The 14,977-nt window shown below is 34.0% G+C and overlaps 1 protein-coding gene across 1 annotated transcript in view; it reads right to left on the bottom strand.

Moving 5' to 3' along the window:
- Positions 1-10,145, bottom strand: part of LOC113494990 (octopamine receptor 1-like) — a 69,620-nt gene extending 59,475 nt beyond the window's left edge. The window contains exon 1 of the mRNA XM_026873545.1: positions 9,976-10,145. The gene's annotated coding sequence lies outside the window, so the exon portion shown is untranslated. The remainder of the gene's footprint in view (positions 1-9,975) is intronic.
- Positions 10,146-14,977: the final 4,832 nt, after the last annotated feature.

The raw sequence follows: 14,977 nt of genomic DNA, 5'->3' as shown, positions 1-14,977 counted from the left end.
AATTAAATAATCAGTCTTTCTTCTTTTAATAACAATCAGTCAAAACAAAAAAAAAATAAGTTCTTCTCATAAAAATATAAACTTTTAAAAAATAACTGAATCACCCCATCTTACCCCACCTATAGGGTAAGATGGGGTATACCCCTGGGGTAAGATGGGGTATAGACTATTTAAGCGCCGTCATCTTCACAAACCGGGCAGATATGTTCAGCTTCGTCATCGCTGTCTTCCACTCCTGCACAGACACAATGCGCTCACTTGCCTCAAGTACGATAAGTGATACAAGTATGATAATCGGAATACAAGCCGCGACAGTATAGACATTCTGTATCTTCTTCTTCTGTGCCTTTTCGCTTTTTCGGTTTTTCAAGTTCTCTTTATTGTTATTTTTGTCATTTACTTTTTGTTTGTTACATGTGGTTTTAGTTTCTACCTATTTTAGTTTTCCTCTCATTCTTTTTTATATAGAAAAGCAGTAATAATAGCTGCTTTTCCCCTTCTTCGAACTTGTCTTGGTCTTTTTTCGGCGAATCGCGAATAAGGCATTAACTTTTTCGGGCTAACCAGATGGAATGCATCATTATCTATATAATCATTTACTGTTGCCTGCTTGAGACATGAGGTTGAAGCAGTTGGTGGAGGTGGAGAGTTTGCTAAATGATTTACGGCGGTGTAGCCATTTAAGCATCAGGAAATGACAACATTACTGTTTTTGGAACTGTACTATAAAAAAATAGTTAATGTTGAATGCAATCTCAATACAAACTGAATAACAACTCAGCGGATAAGATCGGGTACCTACCCCGTCTTGCCCCACATAAGTGTCCCATCTTTCCCAAACTGGACTTAAAAGTTGTATTGAATTTTTAGAGGTTATAAATCAAAAGAAACCGGCATGAATTAATGAGTTTACAATAGTAAAATAAATACAAATTAACAAAAAAAATATGTCACACATTATGTTTATCATACATTATAACAGTCATGCACTTTATATGCTTCAATAATTAGATAAAACCACTTCAAATTTTAAAAATGTACTTACCATGAAGAATCGTGCGCTCCTTCGAACAAACTTTTTGCGACTCTAACAAGTACTGATAAATACGACTAGATGGCGTCAAAATAACTTTTCAATTAATACTGTATTATATATTTTTGGAGGGTCCCCATCTTACCTCGCTACCCCGTCTTACCCCACCTTCCCATATTCGACCTGACAATGCTAAGAAAAAATAATCAAAATCCAAACAAATCAAATAATCTCACTTATATTATAAACGCGAAAGTTTGTAAGTATAATATAATAATATTGATTTTTGTTCGACGATTACGCAAAAACCATTGAACGCATTAGGCGAATCTTTGTACACAGATAGTTTATAATTCGGATTAACTCAAAGGATATTCTAATCCCGATTTTATGTTCCCGTGGGATCGTTTAGATTTGAAGCGGGTATAATAATATAATCGATTTGTCATGAAAACAAAAAATGTCATTTCAAGAGACATAGATGCCTTTGTAAATAGATCAGCAAACAGTGGTTTTTTTTTTTTAATTTCTTATTTACCTTTCATATCTAAGTTCTAGGTATTGTAAACAACCATTTTACCCAAGTAATATACGACAATAGGGATGATGACATTTTTTTTTGCAGTGTCCGTCTTGTAGATTTTTGTATAATAATGGATACGTATTTTATAATTTGTCCCGCAAACATAAATTGACCAAATTACTGTGAATGAAACTTACGCGTGACGTCACGATTGAATATAAATTTTACTCTATCGTTACGTCACAAGCCCCCTCTCCTAAACTTTAAAGCAGTTAATCTTTGTCAATTCTAGTTTTTCTGAAAAAGGAAAAAATACATGTCTCTTACTTTTCAATTATCGAACTGAGGGACTAATGAGATTTTTTCTTTTTATACCCAGTCATCATCCCTATTGTAAATATCAATACAATACTCTACATTTTTATATTGACGTTATTTTTTCTTGAATATCACTTGGGCAGAGGGTTGGTATCTGCTAATAGGTAAACCGTGTAATGCTGATCAAGTTTACTCTGCAACATGCTACCTATTAAGTTAAACCGTGTTAATAATCTTCAAATATTACATATAAGGCGCATGATTTTGATATAAGGCTAAGTCCTACTTTCATCCATAATGTGTATGGTCCATATTAATTTACGAGAACATTGTCGATAATGTTCGTGCTAGAAGCCGAGTGTAACTATAATTACGGGAAACAGTATGTTATTTGAGCCAAGCAGCCTGTTTGAAGCCATTAAGGGTTAATGCATGTTAAGCTAACATAAACAGTATAGAAAATGTACTAGAAAATACAAATGTATGTATCTTTGATGAGTTCATTTATTATGTAGGTTTAAACGAAAGTATTGATAACTAAATATTGTTTAAACAACAAAAAAAATGCGACTTCAAAAAAATATGAGCCGAAGTTGAAGATTTTTTTCAGTTTTATTTATTTTGTTTCATCGAGTCCAAAGTTCTGAGGTAACGTACGGTAGCGGTCAGTGGGGTCAGCGGGGAATGTTTGCGTTGACATCACGCACACATGTATGCGCCGTAGCATGCAGGCGAATACGATCTTTGATGTGCTACTGGACTTATGGCCCCAGACTGTACATAAAAAAAATGAGGACCACCTCCTTTTGTAATCGGTCAAAAAAAGGTTTTTGGATAGGAGATCAAAGTTTTCATCATTCATTAATGGCAAATTAAAATATATACTTGAAATTAATAAGAAAAAACAAACGAGTACTTGAAGGGGTAATATTTAGAGGAGCTCCTATGGCCATCTTGCAAATTCTGCTTCATGTCATTGCAATTATAAATTGTCACACAATATACGTTATGAGCTCAATCATCAAGCGTGTCAAATTGAACTCGCAACATATATTATAAGAACAAACAAAGAAACAAGTGAAAGTAAATAGAAGCTAACACAAAAATTGCTTACAGTAAACAATTAATCATTACTCTTAAAATCCCCATTACTAGATACAAATTAAACAAACAAAAAAGAGCCTTGTCAATATTTATTTAGGATACATTTCACCTTGAATCCAAACTGGGAGCCGTAAATCAGAAAATCGCTGACCCATCCAACTCAATACCTAGGCAAGTAGGTACGCTTTTTGAGTGCTTGCGTGGACCAAAACCCTAAATAAACTTACCCATGTTAAACTCTACACGGAAAATCAAGTCTTTTATGCCCGTAATAGAGTTGGGAATCGATTGTAGGACAGTGGACAATTAATCCTTTTTTGGTTCAACCAAAAATAATAGTAATCTGTTTTAGTTCGGTCTTTGTTCTTGATTTCGGTTCGAGAGGCATTAGACAAGCTAGGATGTCGATGAGGAGGCTGGGGTTAATTGACAGCTGTATTTTTCAAGTAGATTGGTAAATCAGTCTTGAGTTTTCGAATTAAAAAGAGGTTTTTTGGTATTTCCAATTCAAATAGTGGTTCAGAATAACTTTATCAGTCTAACAAAGGGGAAAGAAGAGGGCAAGAAAAGATTAATTCAAACTATGCATTGATTGCTACATTTTAATAATCCTCTAATATCGTGATTATTCGGAAAGGCACATTGAATAGGTCTACGCTATCGTTCATTTATACTGAAAACATATATAGATAAATTTAATTATTATGCATAGCTCAATGCTAAAACTCTTAGAATAATTATACCTAATGCAAATTATAAGAAAAAATAAAGATGGCGAATCGACCCTTCTCGACTCAGGGAATCACATGTTTTATTAGAAGATTAAAAACACGTGACGGATTTTTTTTCCAACGCCGATAAAGAAGTTTGACTTCAAAAAGCTAGCATACTCTTTCAACCAACCCTGTCGAGCAATGGAGCACTTCATATTGTTATTGTATATTTAACAAATAAAAATAAATAATGATAATTTCTCTCCCAAGAGATAGTTCGAACTTAACAAAAAAGTTACCCAAAAATGAAAAGATTACTTTCGTCCTTCATCTAACACTACCATGAGACTCTTAAACTACATCCACCAGTACAAACAGTGGTAAAACACTTCTAAACCCTGCTAAACTAATCATCTACGAAATGTAAGCAGGTGCTTCCTGAAACAAAACACAATAGGATAACGATTACACGAACATAATACCGCTTACAACTAATAAATAGATGAACTTTGACAGTTAACCGTGTAACTAAACGATCTCTTTACTTAACTCATAAAATTATATAACTTTTTCTATATCTCCCTGTACTATGAAACCTCAAAGGAAACTAGTTGTCGTTGTGGAAGCAGGACGGCGCTATGCGAATGTACAGCGCTATTTCGCTCCCACAACGTTAAAAACTTTTAAGAGTTCATAGTACAGGGCAGGTTACGTATTCAGAAAGAACAAATATCTTGTGAACACGTACATTAATAAATAAGTTTTGTCACTAACTTTGGGAAGAAAATTTTGTTTAGTTTTTCTTTGTCTTGTACGCAAAGACAAAGAAATATAAGAATACTTCATTCGGCTCATACGTTCTTGCATTGAATACTAAATGTATGTTGTAAGGCTATATACACAAAGCAAATTTACCTGCAGTGTACCTTTAAACTCTTAGACTACCGATGATTTGTAGGTTGTTCCTTCCATTCTGTATGTTCTGTGGTAAATGCGGGATAGTTTTTTGTTTTAGTATTTATAGCAAAACATGCAATTGGACGGATGAGAGTTAAATAGAAAATAACGATATGATCAAGTTAAATTTAACTCATATTCATATTCTTTATTGCACTCTTAAACGGCTCGACCGATTTTAATCAAATATGTCTATGAAAACTCGCATATAAGACGCACACTAATACAAAGAAACTAAATTAAAATTGCTCAAGTCATGCCATAGACAGACAGATGAGCACGTTAAACTTATAACATCACTATTTACGGTTTAAAGAACGGTTTCAAACAAAATTAGAAGGAAAGAAAAAACTTGTAGAAGAAGAAGCAAAGTTGTATTATCAGAAAGTCAGAAAAAATCTTAATTCCCATATTATAGAGGTCAAAGGGGCACTCAGTTTTGTGAATTTCAGGCACGTTATTTCAGCTTTACATAAAATGAACACCCACTATATTTACACACCTCGGGTTACAAATAATGCCTAATTTTAGATAAAACGTGATATTCTGATTTAGAAGAAACGTGCTTCGAAACATAGGTCGAAACAACGTGACTAATTCAATCCTTCATAAAATTCTGATGAAATCTCTTAAATATGCAAGATTTTCTATCGCCTAATGCTAGTAGTAACAGTTATCGAATCGCGTGTTTTGTCAGATAGATAGGCCATATCAACATTTGAACCCAAGATGGTTTATAACCTGAATTGAGACAGGATAATTTTTTATCTCGATTTTATGTTCCTGTGGGCTCGAACCGAGGCAACATCTAGCTTGTTAAATTATTGTTGTAGAATACAAGTATCATAGATGGAGTGTAATTTCAACATGGTTGGTCATGATTAAGTCATAGAAATAGCACAAGTAATTTCCCTATTACCTGGAAATCTTCATATTATTAAATAATTAAGGTCATCGTCCCTACAGGGCGTTCCATGCAACATGACCATACCATACCATAATTAATCCGTTCGGCTAATTGTTTTCCATCCATTAAATTTCTATTAGCAATTTTAGTGAAACATAACCGTTCATTTGCGGTTAACAGTGGAAGCATATAATGGCAATTTTGGTTTAAAACCACTTCATATCGTTGAATTAAAATGTATCTGCCAAATTGTTTGTCAACTCGGACACTTGTCCAGCACGATTTGATGATATGCATTGAAACGAAAAGTCGAAGTACCGTCATTTGTCAAAAACTAATGCTAACTTTTATTTTATGAACATTTATTTTTTCGCTTGTATTAAAAAATTACATCCAGAAACAGAACTTGATTCATCACAAAATTTGACCTGGGTGGAAATCGAACCACAAAACCACTAAACACTAGACCTTTCTAAGTTTACGACGTGCGCCCACGTTAAGGTCTGGCCAGCGAGTGGCAGGGTGGACACCCTGTCACTCGATCAGCTAACAGGCCAAGCAATAGTCGGACGCGAAGCACGCCTACGCCCTGCGCGTCTTTTCTTGCGAGGACTAAGGAGTGGGCTTTATACACCTACCTGCTCTGGCTAGTCGGCGAGAGCACGTGATATCCCCCTCATTTTCGTTTCTCCCCGGGAAAAAAAACCCCAAAAAAATGCTGGCTTTGTTTACCTCTAAAATGTCCGAATACACTCCATTGGTTATGTTGACCTCCATCTTTTATCTTCGACCTTTTCATATCAAAAGTTTGACTTATAATAAATCAGTCAAATTGAAACTTTACAAATTTAAATAAACCTTACACTAATAGAGCCAGGTACTATGCTAATTAAAAGTTTGAAGTAATATTCTTCAAGACTACTTCAAATAAAGTGGTTTCCAAAACTTGGCTAATTTGCCCGAACGCCGGATTGCAAGTAGTGTCTTGATAGAACTGTACCCTCCATAACCGCTGACGTAATAAAGCTTCATGCCTTAAAGCAAGACATAGGATACTGTAGATTCAAGGAGCTGCTATAAGCTGTGTAATGTGGTATCTCACCTTCACAACAGCTAGTCCTTTTCTAAGCCTTGACAATCTATATTAATCTATACTTACTAATATATAAAGCTGAAGAGTTTGTTTGTTTGTTTGTTTGTTTGAACGCGATAATCTCAGGAACTACTGGTCCAAATTGAAAATTTCTTTTTGTGTTGAATAGACCATTCATCGAGGAAGGCTTTAGGCTATAAACCATCACGCTGCGACTAATGGGAGCGAAGATAGAATGGAAAATGTGAAAAAAACAGGGCAGGTATAAATCATCTATACTATATACTAATATATATACTAATAAGGAAGCCTAACTGTGGAAAAGAAACGCCCCTTTATTCCTAATCTATACTTCTAAGGCAAAGGCATATAGGTATAGTAAAATGCAATTCTAATACATTATGTACCGATGAACACAAAAGGCAAATAATTTGGTTATAATTAGAAATACACTATTACAGTCAGTGAACTGAATGGGTAATTGTATGAGCCCGTATTCTGGGAAACGGGATTAATTATCATTACTAAATTAACAGTCAGACGCATTTCAACCTACGCTAATTCAAAACTAGCAACTTCCAAAGGTTTTAGTCAGCTCAAAATCTGGTTTACTTTTAAGGATTTAAAGAAATGCTTATGAGAGGCTTGGATTTGCGAAAAATAAATAAAATCAAATATGCAAAAAATCAACCCGTCAACTACACCTTAGCCATAACCTCTTTTATACTTATTAACTGCTTATACAAAAACAAAAGAAATACGTCATCAATGAACTTTCTGCTGTATCTCTATCAGTTCTCTAACAGTTCAAAACCTTATTGACAGGGTTCAATTTGAACCCTTGCGTTCTTTCTTTGCCCAAGACTAAAGAGAACGGAGAAGCATTCCAGTGGTTTTAGTTTTAGTTCCCGTAGGAGTCCGTCACAGACCTTCGCCTACCCCAGAGTGAAGAAAGTCCATGATTTCCACTGGGTAGTAAAAAGGATAGGAAAGTGTGCACTTTCCAAAGCTTTTAACAGTAGTTTAGTGAAAATTCATACATCGATTAACGAGCACATGCCTAGTAGTAAAGTACCACGAGTTTTAAACCGTGTTCACATATTCGTATAACACGACAATAATTGTTCAGTCTCCTACCCACATACACGAAAGCTTTTTAATCTAAAAATGATGCAACATTTACTGGAACGCATGCATAGGTAGCCATATGCGAACATTTGCCCGCTAAGCGTGTAGCCATTGTGCGAATTGAAGGCTAAATTTATATTGTATTTCGTAGAGAGTAAATGCAGACGTTAGATTTTTCACTGCTATTGAAAATCTTTGTTACTTTGAAGTATTTTCATGTAGCTTTTAAATTGCGAATGCAGTGTAGTGTTTTGTTTTTAATCTGCGTGGATATTGATGTTACTCTTTTTTTATAAAGGCTTGGATTATAAATGGATAGTTATAGATTTCTGAAAGCTTCAAAATAAGAGACGCAAAAAGACAGGAAAGAGTGTCAGAAAACTGTGGGTGATGTTAGGATGCAATGATGATAAACGGCGTGGAACATCGTTCTTATTATTAAATATCTGACATACCTTTTTTAAATTAATCTATACTAATATATAAAGCTGAAGAGTTTGTTTGTTTGTTTGAACGCGCTAATCTCAGAAACTACTGGTCCAAAGTGGAAAATTCTTTTTGTGTTGCTATTTATTTATGTATTTTAATAGGAGCGAAGATACAATGAAAAATTTGAAAAAAAAAACAAGGCAGGTATAAATCATAACTTATATCTTCTACCCACGGGGACGAAGTCGCGGGCAACAGCTAGTATCTAAATAAAAAGTTTCGATTTCGAATAGGTCTACTTTCAGGCACTTTAAAAAAAAGTAGAGTCAATCTACTTGTGTAGTTTCAAATGTCATTCTTATGGAGAAGAATAAAGCAAGAAACTCTATCTACACTATTCCATTTTGTTTTTTCTCTTTTAGGTACAATTCCATTCACGCTGATAAATTTGTTCTGGTCAAGTTGGTGCTAATGTTATGTATTCCACTATGAAACTCTTGAAGCGAGTCCTTCACAAAAACTGAAGCATCTAAGACCGTTATTACGTCATTACACTTGAAGCTTAAGCACGTACAGACCGCACTTAAGGTGAGATTATGAGTGAGATCGAGATCGAAATAATATAACATAATACCCAAAAAATGAATACTGTATTGTATATTATGTAGTCATTTTAGTACTTTAAATCGTAAATGAACCTAAATGTTAATCCTATGTGTTAATCCTGGTTAAATCCCAGTTTTGTTTAAATCCGTTCAGTGGTTTTTGCATGAAAGTGGAACAAACAGATACCTACATAAATACAAAATTTCGCTTTTATAATATTAGCAGAATATATATTATTTATATTGTGTGTCTGCCCTTTTTACCAATTCTATATAGGCACTGATGGTATTACTTATTTACTGCGTACTACTATGTACTCTACATTCTGCTATTCAGCAAAAAGACCGTCATAGACGAAAAATTAAAATCAAAATCCATTTATTCTAGGCTACAAAGTAACACTTTTTGAAAGTCATAAAACAATAATACATAGCACGTTTCGCCCACCCTTTACCGGTACCGAAGTGCTCTAGGTGTGGAGAAGAAACTACGCAACATACAATTCCGTAGCACAACAGTCTGTGTCTTTTTTAACACATTAATTAAACACTTCATTTCATCCTAATATGTTGTACGTTTAAAATGTTATAATTTAAAAAATAACAAAATGAAATAATATTTATCCTGTGAGTAGAATATATTATCTTTTACACGATTTTATTTTGCGCTCCCCAGAGTCGACTTTTAGTGACTGACTATTATAACGAAGTGATTAATTAATCCCGTAAAAGAAGAGTATTTATCATTACTTTAAAATGTTTTTTTTTTTGCGCTTGCTGAAGAAGATATTTTCCACAGATTACTCTGAGAAGAAATGTCGAAACAAAACTGTCTCTTTTACAGTCCAAACAATTATTTAGACTTGCAAAATGCAAATGCATATAATTTAGGAATGTATTTCAATTGTTTTTTTATTAAAGTATATTTTTAAACAACTTGATTTAAAACGATTTTAATGAATCAATAATTTTTTATATTAATCTAATATTTCCTTAAGGTTGAATATTATATTTTAACTTTTTTAATTTTGTGATTAATCAGCTTATTATTAATTTTACTCATTTACAATAACACTATGAACTGGATAAGCTGACTATATTTCAACCGACTAACACCAATTAATAAATCCAATCAAAACAATAAAACTAATTAACTCACCCAAACCTTTATCAATCACAATTAAACTCACCTAACTGTTCGATTTAACTAAATAGTTTAACTAAACTTTCACAACTTTTAACCCACAGACAATACAATTTCTAATCACAAACTTTATGCAGCACTATTCAGAAAAAAAAACAATTCAACATTCAAATCAATTCTATTTTCTTATTTCAAATCCACTGGCGTTCGATTTATTTTGAATTTGTATTTAGAACGCGTCGAGTAACGGTCGTTTGGCATCGGAGGGCGACGCGACGCCCTACCCCGAGCGATGCTAAAATGCTACTGACTGAAAATACTGAACTAAGCCGATTGGAAGGAAGTTTGAGATTCCAATACAAACTTCGAGTCGTTCTGCCATTAACCCCGTGTGGTTATCATACTGGTAAATAAGCAGATGTTTTTGTTAATATAGGAATTAATAATGAACGTATGTTATAATTGTCGCAACAAGATTTCTTTTTCGATTTGAAAACTTATCAGGAGGAAAGTACTAAAGTTTCAGATTCATTTATTTAAATAGGCATGAAATACGATATCTAAATTCACCATTTTTTTTTTACTTATTGACGAATAAAAAGATTGAGATATCGTAAGTTTTGACAAAAGAAAATATGTCTCGTTTTTCCGCCTGCAACCTACTAAAACTAAAGAAAATTCCTGCTTTTGAGTTTTGAGACAATCTATTTAACAGAAACAATTAGTTTAAGTTGCGCTATCAGTAAATCATTTTATGAAAGACATTGTTGTTCTCAAGGTTTCCGCCATTTCCGGGTAATGCATTCAATGAATGCAAACGGCAACTTTGGCGCTGATAGCAAAACATTCAACCCCTGAGCCAAGTGGGTCGAGAATGTTCTGGGTTTGTAGTCATTCAACATTGTTTTTTTTTAAGTAATGCCTACATATAGTTAACTTTTAATCTGTTTTAATTTGTTTGACACATAATTGCTAGTTTTAAGACTGATTGTCTTTGTGCATGTCATTTGAATGATTGCCCTTTTAGCAGAGCGCTCACTTTATTAAACAAATCTTTAATTATTTTCAGAAGAAAATATTGTTCTTTCAGACAATGCTGGTTGGCCTAATTAGAATTCATTAATTTAATTTTATAATTCTATTTAATAAGAAAATAAGAAATCACTGTTGGATGTTAAACTTATTTCGATGTCACTCTCAGCAATAAAGGTTACCAAATCAAATAAATCACTCGTTAATGAACTTAATATGCTTTATGCTTTTTTTTATATGATGCGAAAGACCCCACCTCGTCAGCTCATGAGGACTCCGGTTGGGTCTAAAACTAGTCGGGCACTCCCGATAAACAGGCGTCAGTAAACAGGTGCATCACTTAATATTGAATATACACCGTGTTTTTTTAGTCGTCTTACAAAAGCAGCCCAGTTCATGAATCCAATGACTAGAACACGTCCATGATAAAAAAATAGGTATTTAAGAGATTTGAATAAATTTAAAAAGCCATTTTTGTTCAATATTATGATGCAATTCGTAGTTTTTTAGAAACAAAGCTCTGTTGCGAGCGCGGTCCAAACCTTGTAACAATGGTGAGGGGCGCGGGCGGCGGCGTTTTTATCATTTTTAAGAGTATATTTCAGATTTCTCTTGTTTATTTTTTCTTCGTACTTATTATCTTAGTTGATGATAAAAAAATAATAATCGCGCCTAGGGGTATTTTACGTCGGATACATGAACTGGGCTTCTTTTGTAAGACGACTAAAAAATCACCGTGTATATAATAATATGTTTTTGTATTAAAAGAGACAACCAAGATTATTTACCTTATTTTTAAGTACCAAAACCAAGGTGAAATCTAAGAGACTAAGGTAATAATGTTGACAGAATAAAGCCAAACAAATAAGGCACTGTAAGCGAAATTAAGAGGAACAGGGTCTTATGCCAAGCATCAAGCATTTATATAAATTAAGAAAACAACACTGAAAGAAGATTTATAGTTCTAGCAGCGCTATATTTACCTCTAAGAAAACATTGCAAAGGAAAATATTTACTACTAGCCGTTACACGCATGCCCGCTATCAAAAAAAACATATATAAAAACTACGATAAAAACTATCCTATGTGTGAAAACTGGTTACAAACTATCTGTGTACCAAGCTTGGTCTTAATCTGTTCAGTGGTTTTTGCGTGAAAGACGAACAAACATACATACATCCATACATACAAACTATCGAGTTCATAATTTAAGTAAGAATAGGAACTAGTAGGATTCTTTGTGATATGAAGATTTGGAAAAAGAGACCGAAGTGAAAGTACGAATCGATCGTCTAAGTTTCTTAAACTAATACTTTTTTTGAAAGGAAATTTTCAGCGTTTGTTAATTTGAACCAATAAAATGTACAACCTCTTTCATCTTCAAAACTTCCAGCACCTCTTTAGTAGGTAACTTTCAAAATGCTATCATCCAAAACTGAGCACTCCTTATTAGATCCTTTATCTCACATCTTATGTATAGAGAGTTAAACATCACATCACCTTATAACAAATACTTCAGGGAATATAAACGTAACCGCATGATTACATACACGTCAAATCGCTTTATCGTAACCTTTGACTAAGCCATTTTAACTCTACGATTGCGTTGGCCCTGATTTCCCCTGGCGAAGTGTGGACAATTTCAGTCTGATGCTGAAAAATATCTGTCTGGAAACCTTATCTTTTAGGGTTGGAGTAGCCCTTGGAATGCTATGGAGCCCGTACCTGTTAATTGGCAAGGAAGTGCTAAACCAGTAACATAAATTAAACGAGTTCGTATATGCATAATATACGTGTGCATATTTTTTTAATTCCATGTTTTCTACTGAATGGCTGAACTACTACTGTGTGCGACCTGACGTGAGTTCGATCCCCGCGAAGTACAAGCATATGAGTGATCCACCTTGATAAAAGTTAGTGTAGGTATTAGTTAGTGTAGGGATCGTATTTTAAACAAATGTCTAAACAAATTTTGCCTTGTTGGGTGTTATAGATACCTTCAGGCTTCACGTTCATCAGGCGATGCAAGTACTTTCTTAAGTTTATGAACATATTTTGGCATTAACCGAGGAAAGGAACAAGAAAGAAATATAAGGAGTATTCCAAAAAAGTAACTTGTTGCAAACAAAACTATCGGTGACGAAACAAGTTGATTCAAGCATTTCCGATTCCGGAAAAGATTACCTCTGTTTTCCAATTTTGTTGACTCAATCTATAAATATTTTGCTGAAATTTCACCTCAAACTGAGCCAGATTGCACAACAGCGGCAAATTGAGGACGGCACCAAATTTAAGCTTTCATTAACCAAATATTCGGCTGCAAAATATATTTTAGCAAGCGATGCCTAGATGGTGCCACAGAGCTAAATGTACGGAACACATATGAATTAGCTTTAGCGTTAAATGGCCGTAAAACGCGGTCAACCACGTCTGCAATATGTTGCCTGGGTCGCGGGTTCTGCATACATAGAAAATTGGTTATCATTTCAAATTTATGTCAAAGGCCAAAACGGAACTTTATAATTAGGACTCCGCTGTGTGTCTGTCACCATGTACCTCATGAACCGTGATTGCTAGACAGTTAAAATATTTGCAGATTACATTTTTCTATGTCCAATAGAACTACAAAATAACGGCTGACAAATTAATTTGAGGCTTTGTACCAACTTATTTGATACCTGAGCGTTTAATCTATTTGTACGGAAACCTGTGAGTCACAAATCCAACTCGCACTTTTCCAGTCTTATTTAACTCTATTGTGATTTAAAAACTCTTCAACCTCCAACCATTTTACCTTCTCAATCTCAAAAACAAAAGAATAGAACCCACAAGTCAATACACTTCTATCAAATCTGTTTAAGCACCAATACCAAAGATTACTCTAACAAATGGTTCTGCCGGCATCGGATAGCCATCGGAACACCTACCTAACTACCACTAAATTTTAGAGTAAGCCTGTTGCAGTTGTACGAGTGAGATAGCGTGCTATTCGCCGTAGAGCGGCATCTTGCTCTACAAATCGAATAGTACCGCTTTATGTGATGGTGGTATGCTCTTTAATTTAAGTGCTAGCTTCGATACAGCCTAATCCATTACTCACTTTACCTGTCTGTGAATTTGTGAAAATTTCGTTTCTTTGTTGATTCTAGCCAATATTACGTATTTGTCCCACAGCTGGGCACAGGCCTCTTCCCGAATAGAGATGGGACCACCACGCGTAAGTCACAAAAAATGAATGACTTCGACCCTAATTAATTAATCTAGCAATAAATGAAAATTAATATGTATTTTATATTTCCTGTATTTGTAAATAAATAAATAAATGCGGACAACATCACATACATTGTTCTGAACCCAAAGTAAGTTGCTAGAGCATTTGTGTTATGGAATTCAGATACAACGAAGGTACCACAAACACCCAATTTGTAATTTGCATTATTTTGATTATGGTTTAAATGATTTTTCTTCAGACACTTTTTTTCTTACACTAGAAATTCAAATACGTTTTCTAGACTCTTTAAAGTATTCAGTCTTAAGGTCATAAAAGAGATTACAAGACCGTTTTATTATGATTAAAATGACTAAATAATTTTATTGTTTTCTAGGCAACTGAACCTTTAATTGGCAAAATAATTTATTCAGGCGTTTACTTATTTATATTTATGAATTGAAAATATGCATAGAAATTAATTTACAAATATATTCATAAACAAATTTATGAAAATAGTTTTGAATATTTGAATTCATTTTGATAAGTCAGATCTTTTGTTAAAATGCAAAATATGTATTTTTAATCTACTATATAAAAATAAGTCGGGTTTTCCTTTCTGACGCTATAACTCCACGCATGAACCGATTTCCACAGTTTTGCATTCGTTGGAAAGGTCTCGGGCTCCGTGAGGTTTATAGCAAAGAAAATTGAAAAATTAGGTGGTAGGTAGTAGGCAGGTAATAGGTAAGTAGCAGGTAGGTAAAAGGTGGGTAGTAAGTG

Source organism: Trichoplusia ni, chromosome 6 (genome assembly GCF_003590095.1).
Source record: "Trichoplusia ni isolate ovarian cell line Hi5 chromosome 6, tn1, whole genome shotgun sequence".
Taxonomy (NCBI): Eukaryota; Metazoa; Arthropoda; class Insecta; order Lepidoptera; family Noctuidae; genus Trichoplusia; species Trichoplusia ni.
The sequence above is the reverse complement of the archived record's forward strand: the minus strand, read 5'-3'. Positions and strand labels throughout refer to the sequence as shown.